Source organism: Macrobrachium nipponense, chromosome 43 (genome assembly GCF_015104395.2).
Source record: "Macrobrachium nipponense isolate FS-2020 chromosome 43, ASM1510439v2, whole genome shotgun sequence".
In the NCBI taxonomy this organism is placed as follows: domain Eukaryota; kingdom Metazoa; phylum Arthropoda; class Malacostraca; order Decapoda; family Palaemonidae; genus Macrobrachium; species Macrobrachium nipponense.
In genome coordinates, this window is record NC_061104.1 from 8,513,343 (window position 1) to 8,527,791 (window position 14,449).

The window sequence follows — 14,449 nt, forward strand, 5'->3', positions numbered from 1 at the left end:
AGCTTTCAGTATACAAAGTGTCGGCCATGGACCGATTTACAGGCATTTTTAAGAGCGGCTTATGGCTCAAAGGAACACGGTTATATGGTAAGAGATTTAAGAGGGCTGTACGAAATCCAGAAAGGCACAACAAGCCTTATTGAGCATAGCTCAAAGCTTTTTGACTCAGCAGGAATGGACACAGAAATTGAAAAATTCTAAATGGGTTAATAGAGATAATGTCTCACTCAACAATTTACATAAACTGATCCATTTTGCGATGCTATTACACGGCATACCAAACGCAATAGTGGACAGTTTTGATGAAAAGATTGGACCTACATCAGATGAAGAATTAATTTATGCCCAAATTCAGAAACACATGTCCAAATGTCCCTCGGTGAATAGTACATTTTTTAACGGGACTGGTCCGAGAAATACGTTTGTGTGCAAAAGTGGAATATAGTAGAGGATCGATCGATCAAAGTCAACAGCAGTTGCGTTGCTACAATTCTAATAAACCAGGCCACACAAGAAAGTATGTAGAGTCAAATATTGTGGAATGTGTAAGTGTGTGGATCACTACTGGCAAGCTTGTCTGTCTCAGATATGGAAAGATGTGACCTACACCTCAAAAGTCTGGGAGTTATAATACGAGAACTTCCCAGTCAGGTCACTTAAGAGGGCCAAGGAATCGGCAAATTTTTTGGAAAGCCGATCAACAAAAAGGGTTCAGATGATTTGTACGTGCCATTGTGGTCTCGTGGGGGACTCTCCAGAGCCCAGTCCTATAGTATATAGAACAGGGGAGGATGTTGTTATCCCGGTCTTTATTGACACCGGCGCTAGTATAAATTTAATGGATCATAATTTGTACCAATCCATGTTCTCCCATTACCCTCTGAAACCTTCAATGGGGACGGTGTGTGATGTGCAAGCCCATAGATTAAACATTCTGGCTTGTGTTAGAATACGGTTTACTCTGGGTGATAGAGTGTTAATAGAACCATTTTTGGTTATAAAAGGGGTTGCGTTGGGCAGCAGACTTTTGCTGAGCCATCCTGCATGTAGAAGACAAGATTTAGGTCCATGCGGGTGTTAGTGGTATAACGGTTGGAATACCTGGTGTTTTTATCCCTTATGAGGATGCAAGTGAAACTGAGGATATGGAGATTATTGAAAAAGGGGGTGCGTTTGGCGGTGCTAATGGTGATGATACTGGGGATATGGGGAGTGGTGATACCAAAACCCACACTGATGATACGGGGAATAATTGTGGTAATGTTAAACGGGATATTGGAGGCCATGGTGGTAACAATTTTGGTGGGTGTAACAATGGCGTTATGGGTGGTGATACTGATACTAATATTGATATTATTGCAGAAACTAACAATGGGGTGGATGCAATGAGAACCACGGGTGGTGATATTTATGGGATCGTGGAACGAGGGAGGTACTAACCACATATATAAATGTGTTTTAACAGAGGATGTTATTTTAATGCCAGGATCAAAGACTATGGTAAAAGTCAAGTTGAGGGAAGTGAAAAAACCCACGGAAGTATGCGTAATTGAGGGTAGTGAGAAACTAAGAGGGGTTATTAGCACGGCACCAGTGAACAGTGTATCATACATTGGTGTTACATGGATAGAATTACTGATACAGTTAGGAAATACCAGAAGAATACATATGTTGTAGATCTCCAAGATTGGAGTAAGGACAGTGGTTCAGTGGCAATGGTAGAGGGGAAATCTGAGTTTTCAGAGGCAGAAATGCAATCAAGGAAGCGAATATTCAGAGATCATTTAGCTAATGCGGATTATAATGAGCATATTGAAGCGGTAAGCGAGCTCTTGGCAGAATTTGGGGATACAGTACCTTTACAAGGGGATAAACTGGGATTGATTGTGGTGTTAAAACATAGGTAAACTTAGGGAAAGGCACAAAACCTATTTTTATTCCTGCATACTGCATACCTTTCAAAATCAGAGAACAGGTAGAGAAAGAGGTCAATAAATGGGAAGAAGAAGGAATCATTAGACCTAGTGTGTATCCATGCAACTTTCCTCTGTTAGCAGTGCCTAAGAAGGATGGTTCTGTCCAAGTATGCGTCAATTTTAGACGTTTGAATGAAAAAAACAATCCCTGACCGTTATCCGCTCGCATGCATACCAGATCTTTTTGTAGAAATCGGGGGACATAATATTTATAGCACAATTGATTTAGCGCAGGGTTTTCTGCAGGTCCCTCTTAGTGAGAATAGTAAGGAATATACAGCCTTTTCAGTGCCCAAGGGACACTATGAATCTATGCGGATGCCGTTCGGTTTATTGGGCAGTCCGATGACCTTTACCAGGATGGTGAACACAGTTTTGCACAGGTTATTGGGTAAAAATGTTTTTGTATATATGAATGCCCTATTAATTGCAACAGACTCAATCGTGCAACACCTGGAAGTGCTTAAGGAAGTACTAAGGAGACTTAGATTAGCAGGGTTGAAAATTAAGCTAGCTAAGTGTTCATTCTTGAAAAAGCAAATCACATATTTAGGTCATGTAATATCCAAGGAAGGGATTAGAGTAAACGACGATAAAGTCAAAGCAATAGCGGATTTTCGCACCCCGAGGTCAAAGAAAGAAATTAAGTCATTCCTCGGTATGGCGGGGTACTTCCATAGGTTTGTGAAAGGTTTTTCTAACATAGCAGCTCCTCTAACAGATATATTGCGGGAAGACATTCAATTTCAATGGGGAAAACCCTAGAATGATAGTTCGCATTAATGAATCCCCCAGTTCTGAAATTTCCAGATTTCAGCAAACCATTCACATTAGTGACTGATGCCAGTCAGGAGGGTATAGGTGCTTGCCTTATGCAAAAGTTTGATGGGAAATTCAATCCCATAGCATTTTATAGCAGGAAGTTTAGGACAAAGGGCAGCAATGAAATATTAATGGCTTCCATAGATAAAGAAGCCTTTGCAATAGTATCAAGTTTAGTTCATTTTAAAATGCTACTGATGGGGAATAAAGTAGAAGTCCTTACAGACCACAAGCCATTATTGGATCTTTTTAATAAGCCTGATTTGTCACCTGAAAGAGCTCGATGGTTTTTAACTATCAGGGACTTTGACGCAAAGCTCAAATATATAGAAGGCAAATTAAATGTAGTTGCGGATGCTCTAAGTAGAAGTTTTTATGACACGGAAGGATTTCAAGTTGCGCTAGTTACTAGTGATTCTATACAATGGGATATGGGTCTCATAGAGCAAAGGCAGGATGAAGATGAAATTTTGGCAGACACAAAAGTGGATCTTAGAAGGAAATTAGTCAGGAAACGTTTTAAGTTACCTTTTTCGGGTTTAGAATTAGAAGGTAATCTATTGGTCATGGAAATTAAATATAAATTAAGGACTAGTGAAAGTAAAGGAGACACGACACAGATCGTAATTCTGAAAGTCCTAATTGCAGTGGTTTTGGATATAGTACATTGCAGGTTTGGTAGTCCACACTTGGGGATATAAAAAACGTATAATGAGGTGCATGCTAAATATATTTGGAAAAATATGGGGAAAATGTGGAAAATTTTGTGAAAAACTGTACAGTATGTAATGCTTGCAAACCTACAAGGATAACTTCCTGCAAATTAGGGTCATATCCGATACCAAGTAGACCTTTTCAGAGAATACATATGGATATCCTAGGAAATTTCTGTGAATCTAGATATGCGAATAAGTACCTGTTAGTGATAATAGATGAACTTACGAGGATAGTAGAAATTTTCCACTTAAGCATAAAACAGCTGAAGAAGTAGCTATAGCATTTTTCAGTGGTATCATTTGAAGATATGGCTCACCCGAGGTTTTTTTATTAGCCGACAATGGCAGAGAATTTGTAAACAAAACTTTTGAATGTTTGGCGAAAATCATGGGGATACATAAAGTAACAATTATTCCATACAAATTGGGTCCGAAATTTGAAGGTCCTTTTAGAGTTGTTGAGGAAAAGACAGGAAACAGATTTATAGTCTAATGATGAAAAAAAAACAGATCAGTTGAAATTAACTCATATATCAAAACTAAAAAGTTGGTCGTGGTAACAATAGAATATTGTGCAGTTGCATTTTTTTTTGGTTTCGCAAATCGATGGTGAAATGTGATTAGTCAGTTTAATGTAATGTTTTTTTCTTTCTTTCATTTCTTCTACTATTTTTCTTATTATGCGCAAACTGCGGCGATTTGGCGTAAAAACCAGAGGTAATTATTTCACGAGGAAAAGTATGAGAAATTTCTGTTAAGCTGAGAAATATTATAACAGGTCCGTGTGGTGATCCCTGGCGGTATGGGTTTACTGGGGCTGAATTTTTGTTGCTATTTTGGTGGTGAATTTTTGGGGCTGAATTTTTTGTGGCTATAATCTTTGATGGTGGGTTTTTTGTGGTTATAATTTTTGGTGGTGATCTGTGGTTTTACGAGCCAAAGAGGTAGATATTGTGGTTCTTTTGGTATTATGGCTCTTTGGGGGGGGGGGGGGGGGGTGGCACTACTGCAATGTGGTTTTATAGGTCCCTATGAAGGTGTTATATTTTTATATTCACCAGTGGTTATATTTGACGTATATAATTGTTGACTTGTGGTTTATATCCCGACTAGGTGGTTATGCGGTTTTGCTTACATGTGGCAGTATCATGAATGAGTTATGTTTTCGAGGACAATTTTTGGGTACCTTTGAGGATGTCCTAGGGATAATTTTTGAGGAATATGGTTCTATAGTATCAGTAAAGATTTTTGGGCCATTTGAAGGAATGATGATTTCTGAGGTTGCAAGTCTGACTAGACAAGTCCCTAGTGCAATTTGAGCACATGAGGTATACACAGGTGCCTTAATGCTGACAATGCTGTGATGAGACCGGTTGCTGATTTTTTCTTCTGGAGTTGATTTCTCGGAGGTTTGCACCTTTTTCAGAGATGTTGATGATGACATTCCTTGGGGAAGAATGTAAGGGGTCAATTCGGGTTGATAGGATATGTTGCGGCAGCAAATTCCATAACTATACATACATTTTATATGGAAAAGCGCTGAATTATATACGTATATATAAATAATTTTTTTTCTCCCCTTATACATTTTGTAATGGGAAGAGTTAATTTAGCTTTACATAGCATTTCTATTATAGAAAGCAGGTAGAATTTATCTTGGTATATGTAAGATAGAAAGGATATTCAGCATTATGTTAGATGGAGGTTAACTGTATAAACATTAAGGGGGTTTTGCTGTATAGGCATTAAGGGGGCTTTTGATAGTATATTTGTCAGATATAGGATTAGTTATGATGATTCAGTGGGTAAAGATCATATTCTATTTTAGTGAGGAATTTTTAATAATTGACTATAAGATTGGGTATTAGTTGATGACAGATTCGTGTGTTAAAGCAAGACTTTAGTTATTCTATGATCATGTAGACTTTTTAAATACACACACACAATGACTTTAGAGAATTCCAAACTTCATGCAAGGGTGACGACGGAAACAGCTCGGATCTACAACTCCAGAGGTCGGATCTACACACGGGCAATGATGTTACGGATCGCCTTTGCAATGGATGAGATGTCGTCGGTGGATCATCTCAGGATACATTCTGGGACAGTTCAGCAATGGGGGTGTTAGGATACACCTACAGGGGTCGCAGATGCTGAATAATGGTGCATGCTGAGTTGTTTCGACAAGGTTCACGCGCTCAACCGAGATATACAAATATTCAACAAAGGTGTTCGTGAAACACTTACATGAAACCACAAGGTGGTTCAAGTTCCACCTACATTGGAGACGGTTACAGTTCCACCGCTAATGGACAATGATGGGGATGAATTCTTCTTCGACGAACGCTACATAGGTCCAGTGACTGCGGTTATGGTAGCCGTAATGATGATCACAATATGTGTTTTAGGAGTTATCAAATTTCTGTGCAACCGACGGAGTATGAGGGCCCCAGCAACGGAAGTAGTTCTAAATCTTGTGGCAAATTAAGACATTATGAACTAGTATATACCAGTTGCCGATGTGGTGTGCGACAGGAGTACACAAAAGACATAGGTGGCCGAGCCATCTTAAAAGGCACAGTAGTGAATTGTTAATCTCAGCTCTTACCGGTTAGAAGACAGGTCGGTTAGAGACAAGCACTGGATTCCTCGAAGAATACTGAAATGAAAAACAGCCAGGAAAGATGACCAATGCACTTTGAGGTCGGTGACGCCTCGGAAATCACATGCCTTGGGCATGGAGCAGCTGTGTTTGCTGGGAGCCACACGGGGCATGTTTGCGTGTGTGTTCATAACGAACGATATATGACTTTGGTTATGGGGAATAGGTGTTGAGAGAGGGCACTCATTCATTACTTGTGACAGTGCGGAACACGCCTGGAAGAGGTGTTGCAGATCCATTGAATAAGGTAACGTAAGAAAGAACTTTGAAAAAGTTAACCTTTGAAGTGATAATTGTTATGTTGGAGAATGAGGAGTGTGGTGCAGTACACATTCTTTTGAATACTTTCATGGGTAAAGTGGTGTAATAATTGTGGTCTCTTTATTTCAGATGGGTTCAAAGTCACCATATAGAAAAATGGATTCTCTGAGACTTTTATTGACTTATTAAAAAGTTGTGGTTAGTTGGACATAATGAGATAAGGGGGGGGGGGGTTACTTAAATATGATTTGGAGAGGAAACGACAGTTTAAAGGTTCTTTGGGTTAGAGTTAATTAATTTTATTCCATTTTTATTAATTGATTTTGTTCCATTTTAATGTTAGCTAATTTGGGAAATAAAAAGTATATTTTTGTATCTTCAGGAATTCATTTCTGCCTAGCTTGCTCTTTTAGCCAACACCCCAGAATGATCTGCAACGAACAAGGGTAGGCATAGTTGCCTGTTAGCAGTTTGTTTCATTTTGTTTAAAAGAGTATTATTTGGTCCTAAAAACTCGTTTAAGATATGTAGTATTAAATTTTTTTCAATGTGCATGCATATTTCACTTCTCTCTCTCTCTTTGTAAATTATTATGTACACCCAATTACAAAAGCGATGTCGCCCTGCCAGGCCTGGCTTGATGAGATCATGCCCTTCCTGCCCTGAAAGTGGCCCTTGTTCAAACAACCAGTACATAGTTAGAATGGTTCGAAAGGGATGAGGAGGGAAATTGCAGTAATCACGCACAGAAATGCAATATTGAATGAAATATATATGGAGAGAGAGAGAGAGAGAGAGAGAGAGAGAGAGAGAGAGAGAGAGAGAGAGAGAGAGAGAGAGAGAGAGATACGGAGGAGTTATGGGAGTTCCATTTGACAACGTCCTAGAGAGAGAGAGAGAGAGAGGGGGGGGGGGGGGGTAATTGGTGGTTGGATGGTTAACGATTGAATTGCCTGTTGGTGAGTTCTGGGTTGTCTGCTGGTGCAGCTGGAGTTAGTTGTTAGAGTTCTGTGTTTCAGTCAGTCTTTAGGCAGAGGCTGTAAAGATCAGTAGTGTTGGCAGCGGTCCGTGAATAGTGTTGGAGGCATTGAAAGTCAGTTGTGTGTTATTGATTTGTTGGTTAAGTTTATGTTAAGTTTGATTTTGTTGCTTTGGGGTTGTTGCACCTGTGTCATTAGATTTGTTGTGCTTGTGAGTTCCTGTTGGGTTGTATGTGAGTTGCTGTAGTTAAGGGTTGTTGTTGTTGTTGTTGGGGGGATGTTGTGGCTTCTTGGTGTGGTTGTGAGTTGTTGAGAGTGGTTGTTGGTGAGCTGCTGTGATTCCTTGGTGGTGTTAGTGTGTGTGTGCTGCCATTTTGTGTTTTTTTGTGTGTTGGTGATTGTGCAGTGGTCTTGATGTTGTATTCCTTGTTTGTTATTGAGTTGTGGTTGTGTTCCTTGTTGGTTTGCTGGTTTGCTGTGTTGTGGGGTTGTGGTTCTTGGTTGTTGTTGTTGGTGTCTCAGCAACCTTGACCGGCGGACAGCACAGCAGAGCTCGGAGTATCTGGAGTTGGGCGAGTACGTGTTTGAGTTTTTTTTTTTCTCTTTTTTTCCTTGTGTAAGAGGTTTATTGTCCCACATGTATTCTGTAGTGTGGAGAGGGAAGTGTGACTGAAGGTGAGTTTGGTAGCTGGATTGATTAGGTTTATGTAGGGGGGATTCGCCCGCTTGTTTTTAGGCTTGTGATTCCGCCACACAGAGACAGAGAGAGCTTTTATTCAAGTTTAGTTTATAATCTGACGGATATACTAGAGACCTTCTGCTTTAAGAAATATGTTATCATATATTTTTTGGAAAATGTTATGAAATCTTATCACGTCGTATTGTTTTTAATCGTTATCACATTTTCTAAATAAAAATGCCTTAAATATTGTTAGCTCTGACTATTCATATTAATCTTATTCAGACGAAAATATCCTTTTTAATTATCCTTTAAGCAGCTGTACTTTCTCGCTCTCTCTCCCTCTCTCTATCTATCTATCTCATTCTGTCCTCCATCTTATATCACCTGGATTGACTATTTAAATAATGGTAGATGTTTGATATGTTATTTGGATGTGGCCAAGGATCACAAAACCGTGAATGGCTACTCTACCAACTTGTGCTAGTCTGTATCTATTTTTGCCATAGATTGACTGGACTATAATTACTTGAATTACTAATAATATACGAATCTGGTCACAAAGATGTTACACACCAGGTTTTGTAGCCATGGGTTATATAAGTCATCAAAGCATCAGTTTTGCAAGGATATTTTATTAATGAATCAATGCTAAGAACACGTTACTGGATATGCTAATCTAGTACTACAGGATTTGTATTTATGGCATAACTTAGTTGAGTTACCAGTATTTGAGTGTGATGCGCCACTTGGCTCCACCCCTCACAACCATTTAGGCTACTTATAGAAAGTATTTCAATTTGTTATATTTCTTAAATTATAGAATATTTATTATATTATTTCCGAAATTGTTTGTGAAAATAAATTATGTGAAATGAAATGCAGTGAAATGTATGCATCGGTGCATTAATATAATGATGGTGGGGCATAAATTATGTAGGTGTTGCAAAACTACATTATTAACATATTTAGTCTCAAATTATTTGGGGACAGTCTTTAGACCTGGTCAGATCGGTCACGTCTTAGCTAACCATCCCCCACACCGCCACCCCCTGCCCTCCGGCTCACGCTTGCTCACTCACTCCCTCTTTATTCATGGCTTCAGCGGTAACATCCAACACACCTTGTTGGTGTTCCCCCTCCAAGCTATTCAAGAAACCCACCACTTTCGATATCTTCTGTTCATTAGTCTTTTATATAGCCATGTTTTTATTTTTTGTAATGAAAAATTGTAAACATTTGGAAAATAAATGGCGTATGAAATACTGTCATCCGAGTATTATTTTACCTTCCAGAAAACATCCATCAGAACAATCTCATAATAACTATAAGACATTGAAATCCCAAATATGAGGAGGTGCAGGGATAGAAGGATATTTATAACAAGGTGGGGGTTAATGGTGTGACATTGGGTGACCTTAATTTAAGTCTTGATGGGTTTGCTTATCAACATTTATAAGGTAATGATAGTAATACCTTCACTGATAGCAGTTAATATCAATGATTCTAAGTCGCCATCACAACTGGCACATAGCGTTATAGGGTTACTGAGATCATCTTTTGTATATCTGGTTAATGTCTGTAATTGTCATTTACGTTATGAATCCTGGTTTTCACACGAGGTGACGTGCCACACACAGCAATGCAGACGAGCTGTATAATGCCAGTGGTCTTGACAGTCGTGTTTGCAGCCTTTGAGGTATATGCTCAACAGAGTTGCCTTTGTTTGCTGCCGCCTTCCCTACAAATGTGTAATGATCACATTTAATAGACATATATTCCATATATGTAAATAAGCCCATGACCCAAGGGGTCACTGGCGAGAACAAGGAGTGCGATAAGAGCTAATAAACAGGACGCAAGCTAGACACTGCTGTGTTGTGTCTGCGACGCCCTGGTTTGCATTTGCCTGTGTAATCAAAAGCATTGTCTTGTAAAACAGGTCACAGTGCCTTCGTATGAGAACATGGTGACCTATAACCTGCAGAGACACCACGTGACTTCCTGGTCACATGTTCATCTGTCTGTATGTTATGTATGCTGAGCTAAGCTTTGCTCTACTATCTTTTGTAAAGACTTTGTAACTTAGATCTCTACTTCCACTCATCGAGACAAGTTCTCTGAAATCACTTCTTCCTCTACTCAAGAGATATAGTTTCAAAATATATGCTAAGTTTGACAACGATGAGTTTGAAGTCTTCACCTCTATACTCAAAGAAGATACTAACGTAACTTAGAAACTCTCTCTGCATCGATGTCACTCCGATGAGAATGGGAAGTAGACAAACAGATAATTGCGTATAACATCGCAGGGTATAACATCCAACGGGACGCCTTTCTATACATAGGCGTATCCCGTATATCTGGTGGCAGCGAGACGTCTCTACGTCAACCGAAGCTTAATGAATCATAGAAAATGTAATATATCAGAAGTCAACAGAGGAAAGAGGATCTTCAAGCAACTCAGAGGCAACAAAAAGCATCCTACAAACACTAAGAAATGTCCTTCATCGAGATGCATTCAAGAGGCTATAGCATCGTTTAGTGAACGTCTTTCATCACATATCTTCAAGAAACAAACCGGACGTGTATGCAGCAACGGGAACTGAATCATTCAACAAACAAACAACGCATGATCAGAAGGCGAGTTGAGATATCGGTCAACCGCGGAGCAGGATGGGAAAAGGCGAGGCCGTGACGTCATCAAAACACTACGATCTTCCTCTTAAATACCGCAGCTAAGTACAATTCTTTATTCATTTTGGTGTGTGACTGTGAGTGTTCTCCATACACAAGATCGATCTTCCATTATTCCTGGTGGTGAGTTATACCCCTAGGTCATTGTGCTGACGAATCAGCGCAATGACCTCTGCAAAGGACCTCTGTATCTCGGGGGTGATCGCGTCCTGAGGCGATGGACCGTCAGATCCATCCAGGCCGATCACCTCCCGAGACACTCTTCCTTCAGGATGAAGAACCTCGCCAGACCCCTCGTGGTTTCCTCCAACCACTTGAGTGTACGATCTGCTTGGTCGAAGGACCGAGCCAGGCTCGTAGGCTCTTGTGGCTGGACTGTATGGAGTGCACTCCTCACGGTCACTCCTGTTCGCCTCGCTCATCCTGGTGTAGCCTGAGGAGGTTGAAGGGACAGGTGAGGAAGACCTGATGCTCCTGTCCTGCCTACCAGCAGAACTGGCAGGTTGGGAGGACTGCAGGCGATCACCAACCCGCGACGGCAATCAAGATGCAGGTCTGGACCAGCGGTCTCCATGCGGAGAAGCGCTGAACCGAGGGCGGTAGCGTTGGTCTCGTGCATCAGGGGAGCTGCTATCAGTTGTGCGAGCCGTCAGGTCCCGGTGGGAGCAACGGTCGGGTGACTGGTAGTGTCCACTAACGCGGTGAGAGCGAGCACTGTCCTCACAACGCGCCATGGTACCAAGAGCAGCCGAGGTTGTTCCTGGTGTCCGGGGGAACCTCTTCCCAGCCTCGACATGTGGACGGTCTGGTGGGACCGTCACGTCAACCCTGGGAACTGGGCGATCGTTGCGAGAGTGATCACCGGTCTGGAGAGTCACCTGAGCGACTCTTACTATCCTTTCTCTCCTTGACTGGATCCTGACGGTAAGCGTGCTCAGTTGTCTGGTTCCTGGATGCACGATCACCGGTAGGTGACCGTACACTCGGTGGTGCTCGCGAGCGAGTTGCCTAGACGGTTCCCGGTCCGGAGGTGGAACCTCTGGAACCGGGAGCTGAGGTACCAGCGGTACCTGGTACCTCCACGGTCCCCGTCTTCTTCCCTGAGGAAGGAGAGACAGGCCCCGTTCCCGGAGGAACAGGAGGACCAGCTGCAGACCCACCTGTCCTGCAGGAGCGGGACAGTCTTAGAAGTCTCTGAGCGAGACTTCTTGGGGAGGGGGGGAGGCCTCCTTCTTCCTCGGCTGGGGGGCCTTGGAAGTTGAAGGGGAAGAGGCGGCAGAAGACGACAACGAAGATGAAGACGATAAAGACGACACCTTCCTCTTTTTCTGGGACTACTTCTTCGCTAGCTTCCTCAGGACAGCAGACAGGTCCCCCATCCAGGATGGAGCTGGGGCAGTTGCGGTGGCAACAGGGCTCAACTCCATCTGTCCAGAAGGACCTGCGGGCGGAAGCACTTCCACGGGCAGGAACGGAGACAGCAGGTACGGTGACAGCTACAGGAGGACGACCCAAAGGGAAACTCTTTTGGCACTTGAAGCCATCCTTCCGCTCCGTGCCTGGATCCTGATGGTGAGCGTGCTCCGTCGTCTGGTTCCTGGCTGCACGATCACCGGTGTTTGGTTCCCAGCCTGTTTTTATTCATTATGTGGGCGCCTATTATGATTGAAAAGTCACATCTTGATACGAGACTTTATTCTATATACACAGTGCAGAGAGAGTCTAAAGATATACAAAAGATAACTGACTGACACTAATTTTGTACAATGATTCATAGATATCATACTTTACATGTTTCATAGATATCTTACTTTTACAAGGTTCACTTAACATCCCCCTTCTTTAGTAAGAGAGATCAAACAATAAGACAGAACTATAAGTACACAACTAGCATATCAGGGTACATGCAACATCACTAGTGTCAGTACACACAATACAGGAAATGGCATAACAAAACATAAATGAGATGAGAAATCAAAATGAGACCTTCTCACCAAGATAAACAGAACGCATCATTCAAAATAAGGAACTTTAATTGTTCTACCAGACCTAGTTTTTATAATATCCGACTCAGTGTTATTACTCTTTGACACATCTGGAGTTCTACATGGAGAATAAACATCTTTACTATTTTTATTACTAGCATTGTCATCAATATCAATAGGAACAGGAGCCACAGAACTAAAATAAGGAGTTTCTGGAGACTTTGTCTCTAGATTTTACTGCTTTTCTTAAAAATTGTCTATTTCTACAAGTATGTTCCTCCATCATCAGTACATACTACATAACTATGACCATTAAGTTTTTCACTGACAGTTGCTTGTGTTCCCCTCTTCTGTTTTATTGTCAATGGGTTGAACTCTAACAGTGTCTCCAATACACAAGGGTTTCAACTGTTTTCTGTTTGAGTAATGATCAGCAACAGCAAATCTTTTGTCAATCAGCTTTCTCCTTTCTTTATCATTGGAAACATTAGATGGCGTGAGGTGATTGCTAACTGTAGGAATCAATGTTTTCGTACGTCTACCCATTAAGCGTTGTACAGGGCTAGTTTCTATGTCCCAAGTATGGATCTTCTTAGGCTTTCTTACACTTTTTCATTAGGTTTTTTGCAATTTTAACTGCTGCTTCAGCTGCACCATTAGCTTTGCTGTTCCCTGGACTTATAGGCTCATGAAAAAATCCCCACTTTCGAGCAAACTTATCAAACACATGAGAAGAATATTGTGGACCATTATCTGAAATCAATGTATCAGGAATGCCATGACGAGCGAAATGATGCTTTAATTTGGTGATCACAGCATCAGATGTAGTTTCTGGCAGATAATAAACTTCAAAGAACTGACAGTAGTAATCAACTGTGACTAGGTAGTTTCTTCCTTCAATAGTAAACATATCAGATCCTACTTTTTGCCAAGGGCGAGAAGGTACTTCATGGAGATGTTGTGGCTCTTCAGGCTGTTAAAGGAGTAACAGGCACACATCACACGATTCCACATATTGTCTAATCTCTGCTGAAATTCCTGGCCAATATATCAGTTCTCGAGCTCGGTGTAGACAAGAGTACGTATATACCAGAATGACCAGCATGTACCTTCAGTTTCATTTCATACCTCATTGATGTCGGAATGACTACATGTTCACCACAAAGAATTATTCCATCTTGTACTGACAGTTCATCTCTGTAATAGAAATAGGATGTAAGGGACTGCGGTATCAACAACTTATTTTTAGGCCATCCTTCTATGATAGTCTGTTTGAAAGTCATCAAGGTATTATCAGACTACATTTTTGCTCTAATTTCGTCAAGACGATAAGGCCTAAATGACGAAATGACAAATTGTTGACAGATACAGCTTCTACACACTTCAAACTAGATGTAGGGGCACGAGACAGTGCATCAGCAATTGGAATGTCCTTGCCAGATTTGTAGACTACTTCAAAAGTGTACTCTTGAACACGAAGAAGCATTGCTTGCAACCGCTTAGGTGCACACATAAAAGGTTTTCTAACAATATATACACTAATGGTTGGTGGTCAGTGATCACAGTCGCAAAATGACCAAAAGTGAAATGATGAAATTTGTTCAAACCATATAAAAATGACAATTTGTCCAAAATTGCATTTTTCCTAACTATACAAACCTGAGGTCCTTT

At 41.1% G+C, this 14,449-nt stretch overlaps 1 long non-coding RNA gene across 2 annotated transcripts in view; it reads right to left on the bottom strand.

The window, feature by feature from the left end:
• The window catches only part of LOC135213516 (uncharacterized), a 116,441-nt gene that overhangs the window by 8,351 nt on the left and 93,641 nt on the right, over positions 1–14,449 (bottom strand). The window contains exon 3 of one of the 2 annotated variants that reach the window (XR_010314151.1): positions 12,459–13,975. The exons of the other annotated variant lie outside the window; for it this stretch is intronic. This is a non-coding gene — a long non-coding RNA (uncharacterized LOC135213516). Of the gene's footprint in view, positions 1–12,458; positions 13,976–14,449 lie in introns of those variants that run through there. 2 annotated transcript variants of the gene reach the window in all.